A 5,987-nucleotide genomic window follows, 5' to 3' on the forward strand; every position below is an offset into this window, starting at 1 on the left:
ACATGCCTGATTCAAGAAGGGGGTCTGATGGCCAAAAATTATTATTTTACTAACTTATTAATTTTAAGTTAAATTGTGCTTTGTTGGTATAGTGTCTGCTAGAATGTTAAAAATGTTCAGTGTTAAATATTTTGTTTGTTGTTTTGTAATAGATTTTTTTTCTTTGAAAAGCAAGACAAAACAGTAAAAAACACATTTTGGCTTTTTAATTTATGCAATGGTGAAAAAAAATTGGCAAAATACATGGGGAAAAAAACTCGAAAAACCGTGTTCGGTATTCGGCCCAGTGTTTAATTTTGTTCAGCTTCGGCCGAGAATTTTCATTTCGGTGCATCCCTACTCATAAGCTAAACCTTGGGACTTCTATACTTTGATCCGTTCACCCCATGATCTGTCAGTTATTGAACACAGCCTATAACTGAGCTTGAGACGATCTTTCCTTTTATTATTATAATTATTTTTAAGCAGGAAAACATATTCATCATTCAACTCCAAAAACATTTCACAGGCAAGAATGAACTTCCTGTTTGTCGGATACATGAATACTGTCTCGGGACTTTTCAATACTAACAAAAGTAGAGTTCACTATAGTAATTATTCATTCTAGACTGCAGTTACTGATGTCGTCTCTCACTTTTAGATGTAAGAAAGTCAAACCCATGTAGAAAACCATTAATGTTTTAAAAGTAACTTGATATGGTATGTAATTTAATTAAAATTATTTTCATTTTAATTGTCTTTTAGAGCATGAAATTATGCACGAGAAGAGATATTTTACCGTTCAAAAGGTAAAGGTAAAAGTATCAGAAATGTAGTTAAATCATTAAATTGATGATTTAAAAAGAATTAAATCAGAACAACTGAAAAAAGGTAACAAGATAAATTTTGAGAAAAATTATAATAATTATATAATAATATTATAATAATTTACACACAATTATTACTCATTAATGATTGAACAATTGTGTGTAAATTGTTATAATACTATATAGTTATGTTATAAATGTCATTGATGTTAAAGAAATATAAAGACAACTGCAGTACCTTTATGAAAAACACAAATTGTTCTTATATAGACTAAAGGCCATGTGTGATTATTCTTGTAATATCAATGAACAGTAGCATTAAATGAACAGTAGCATTATTGTTTTTGTAATAACTTCTCTATCCTGAAAATTCAACCTAATTATTAAATTTGTCAGTGGTGTTACTGGTTCTCACTTTTTCTAAAATTATTGTTCTATAATTTAGTTAATGAAGTGGATAAAAAGCAGATAAAATAATTCATATAGCACAGCAAGTGTGAGAAATTCAACACTTGTCATGATTCATTTTTTAAAACAATTCAGACGGAAATGTACAATGATCTTAATATACTTGTGGACAACATTTCTGCAGGAGCACTAAACTTAGAATATCCTTCCTGCCTCTTCCCATCAAGAACTATTATGTGGCTGTGTAGGGGTTTGAGAGGTCCAGATGCAAACAACAGATAAGTGGACATAAATTCACTCCGTGACTACACGTCTACTCATGCTGCGTTTTGAAAGATTTCTTTCCATTTTAATCCTTACAATGACATGCATGAAAGAAAGATATAAACTGACGATTTTTTGGATCTGGGAGTACCAAAGCTTCTAATGTTACGTTGCCATTTTCACTCACACAGTGACAGTACTGATCACAGCAAAAAGGCACTAACCACACTTTAAACAGTCTTCCTGGAAACAGCCGAAGGCACAGCCCATGAAAGGCCTTACAGTGAGTGCTGTGAATACACCTAGTTTTTTCTCAGCAACTACGTTTTCCTATGTTCAGGTTAGGGAGTGAGATTTTGAAATTTGAATTATACTTTTTTTTTTGCATGCGTTAAGACATTATTTGTGCGTCAGGATCATAACTTCCTGTTATCAAACAGATGTAAAGCAGGTCACTCAGGACCACACAGTGAGGTCGACATGAACATGTGACTCACATCTGCTAAGGAAAATCTTATTCAACCCAATTCAAAGTCTAAACTGGGTGAATCGGATTGTCATTTAATGAAAGTATCCTGGGAAAAGGCGTTTCTACATTTCAAGTTCAGAAAGGAGTGACTGTCAAATTAACTTCAGAGAGCAACTAAACTGAGCCATAGGCCGTTACTAAATGAACCAACATTTTCCAGGATATGTGACAGAACTCCATGAACAATATAAAACCAGGTTTAATGTCACTTTTTACTTTCAAACCAAGCACATGTAAGTACTTTCTATATGCCCCTATAGTATGTAGGCTGATTATAATGTTTACAAAAACATGGAGGGTGCGGTGTAATTCAAGCCAGACTGGAAAAGAATGTCTCCATTCTTGTATCAGTTCAACACTGCCAGCATGACTCAAGCAAGCCTACCATACACTGTTACATCATTGTGTACTCTGCTAAGCAACCTTTTATTTTTAAAGTGGAAAAAAAATGATACTTTCACTTCCTTACTGGTCCACCCTAGTGCTTGAAATTGGCCAAAATGTTATGCTATCAGCCATACTCAAATAACTGTTGTACAGAGATAAAGTTGCTTTTGCGGTTTATTTATTCTCTCTTTGATAGGGTCGATCTGGCAGACTGGCACAGTAAATGGGTTTTTAATACGATATATGTATTGAATAGAAAACGTTAATGTAACTGACTTGATACTTTCACTTCCTTACTGGTCCACCCTAGTGCTTGAAATTGGCCAAAATTTTATGCTATCAGCCATACTCAAATAACTGTTGTACAGAGATAAAGTTGCTTTTGCGGTTTATTTATTCTCTCTTTGATAGGGTCGATCTGGCAGACTGGCACAGTAAATGGGTTTTTAATACGATATATGTATTGAATAGAAAACGTTAATGTAACTGACTGAAAAACAGGCTGTTTCAATATCTAGTAAGCTGCCTACTTCAACAGCGGTTTTGGGCATCATAGTTGCATTCAATGTGTGTGATGATGTTTAGGTAGGCAGCTCAGAGGATCTGAAAGACTGAAACACAGCCACAGGTGCCAGATATCCCGTCCCTAAGGCGGGCAGGAAGGCATTTTAGGAAAGTGTGATCTTATCTTACTCCCATATTCCTCTATTATAACTTTATCTTTAAATATAGACTATAAGTCAATTAAGTTATGTAGGTATGAATACAAGCTAAATATCACTATTGTACTCTACAGTACTTGAGCATGTTCACATATTTGGCCTCACACCCCACCCTGCGCAAATATTTACCATGTCCATGGTCACCGTAGTTTCCGCCAAAATGACAGGTACTAGTTATTTTACTAGTTAAAGCATTATAGATTACTCAATCGATGTAAAAAAGCAGTCGAACAGTACTTCATTACAAGAGCACGTGATGCTAAAATAAAACAGTAACAATCTTACCACGCGCTGTCTGAAATCCAGAAAACTTTACACGATCGATGCTGAAGCTTGGAGAAAGAAATATCTAGCGATATAATCCTTCAACCTGAGCCTATTTAAATAAAAATTCGTGAGTTGACGCACTGATCCACTTTCCTCCGTGTCAGTTAAACTAACGTAAAACCAGCAGTCAGCTGACGACGTTCAGTCAGTGTAATGTGCTCAAAATGCTAACAAGCCAGCAGGTGGAGTCAGCCTGAAACATATTGCGTGTAACTAAACATAATTCTCAGAACTGAGCCACAAGATAGCTGTTATAGCAGTACAATTATGCTTTGGCTCTGAGTAAAACTAAAATGATATCTAAAACATTGTCTGTCTGCTCTCTTTATGTAACGCTTCACCAAACACACTCGTGCAAGAAGTCTGTCGAGGTGTGCGTGGTTAACTAGACACACCCAGGCTGCTTTTTTGAATTCTTGCTACAAACTGGGTGGGATCAGTGTTGCCAACTAATTTTCAGGGGAAGTTGCTAAAGGAAGGTTGATTTGTTGCTAAAAGTTGCTAAATGATGTTGTGATGACATTGCGTGATAACGTCATTACGTAATCACGATGCAAAATTGTGTCAAATCTCAGCAAAAACGTATATATATATATATATATATATATATATATATATATATTATATATGTTAATTAAGATTTGTTCGTAACAATATAAATGCATAATATAATATTAAAATATAAATAACAACCACTGGCAGGTCACGTGACTTGCTACTGGCAGCTGCCACCAACCACTGGCAGGTCACGTGACCTGTCAGTGGCGGCTCCTGCCAGCCAGTTGAAGATTGAACCCCTACTGCCAGGTGGTGCTAAATTGCCGTTCCTACTTTTCTGCAATCAGTATCAAGTTTATTTACCAAATGTACAATATACAGAGCTGGGTAGTAACTAGGGATGTAACGATTAACCGCGAGCCGGTTGAAAATCGATTCAAATATGTGACGATTCAAATCGGTTGAGATGCTAAACAAATCGCGATTCATTTAGGGGTAGTTTATGAATCCATGTCTGAGGGGAACTTGCTGTCTTTAGAAAAGTTTAGATGCAGGGCTCTACAGTGCGACTATTTCAGTTGCATTTGCGACTGAAAACTACTGCATGCTACTATGAAATTTTTAGGAGCACCAGTGCGACTGACCAGATCATCATCATACTTGTGATTGCGCTCAGGGGAGCTTCAAAGGTTTCTACGTGTTTTTGCAGCGTTGAGTAATGTATCACAGACATATCTCATGAATCCTTTCATAAGGACTTGAAATTAGATTAAATTACATTTTAAAATACTTGTAATCAGACTACAGTTACTTTTTTTATTGATTACATGATTACATATTATTCACACAATAGCAATAAATTATTCATAATTGATCTATTCTCCCTAATTCAGAAAGTCTTCCAGTTTTGTGGACATTCTCACAAAGACCAGTAACTAGTCAGGTAGCTATTATTACACAGAAAATTGAAAGGCCACACGGCATTTGACCACTGGACTTACAAAAATCATTTAAATTTTAAAAAGAGTCTTTGGAAGGTTTTTTTCTTTTAAACACATTAAAATGCACAAATTCACGTTATTTCTTAATTACATGTAATTAAGGGATTCACAAACTTTCACCTAATATATTTATTTGAATCCCCCCCACCCCCTGAGATTTTAAGGTAATAAATTAATAATTAAGTATTTGCATTTTCACAGTTCTGTGACGTTGGTTAATAGTAACATGACATGCAGGTAAACAAATATTACATTTTTTTAGTTCGTTTTATTTTGATTGTTATTTTAAAAATGATTTATTTTAATTTCACATTTTTATGATTTAATTAATTATTAGCTTTTCATTAAACTTACGAACCCCCTGCAGTTCCTTCACAAACCCCAGTTTAGGAAACCTAATGTAATGTTCAATGCACTTCATTATGTTATTAACAACAAATGTAATATATTTTCTTTTTCTCTGCATTTGTATATCAATATGGTACAAGATTATCCTATTTAAATCAATATGATAAACAAGTTAGGCCAAAAGTAATCTAAAAGTAATCAAAAAGTGGTCTGATTACATTACCTAAAATGTGTAATGTACTGGATTACTGTTGCTAACAAGAATTTTTGTCATGTTATCTGGAATCAGTAACGGACTAGCTCTGACAATATAGCATACAGTAGCAAATGCAGGCAGGTGAAAGCTCAAGAGATGAATACAGCGAATAAAGATATGATCACAAACGTAAGCTAAGTGTTAAAAGGTATAAAACTTTAAAACACAAACTGTGTAATACATGCATGCAATGTGCAATGCGATATGATATATGCAAAAAAAAAAACAGCCTATGAAAATGTTATCACCTAATAATAGCTGCCTGATAAAAAATAATGCACCTTATGAATAATGCACGATCAGTATAGCAAAAAAAAAATACGAGTCTTTACGGTGACATTCAGTGTTAGACTTGACAATAGTTTCAGAAAGCTTAGCTGGAAAGTGTGAATGGAAAGTGTTAGAACATAGTACAATAGGTAGTGACCATTTTCCTATTTG

The 5,987-nt window shown here is 34.4% G+C and overlaps 1 protein-coding gene across 1 annotated transcript in view; it reads right to left on the reverse strand.

Moving 5' to 3' along the window:
- Positions 1–3,838, reverse strand: part of LOC107705597 (protein lifeguard 3-like) — a 10,330-nt gene extending 6,492 nt beyond the window's left edge. The window contains exon 1 of the mRNA XM_016508967.1: positions 3,402–3,838. The gene's annotated coding sequence lies outside the window, so the exon portion shown is untranslated. The remainder of the gene's footprint in view (positions 1–3,401) is intronic.
- Positions 3,839–5,987: the final 2,149 nt, after the last annotated feature.

This window comes from Sinocyclocheilus rhinocerous, unplaced genomic scaffold (genome assembly GCF_001515625.1).
Source record: "Sinocyclocheilus rhinocerous isolate Xijiao unplaced genomic scaffold, SAMN03320098_v1.1 scaffold504, whole genome shotgun sequence".
Classification (NCBI taxonomy): Eukaryota; Metazoa; Chordata; class Actinopteri; order Cypriniformes; family Cyprinidae; genus Sinocyclocheilus; species Sinocyclocheilus rhinocerous.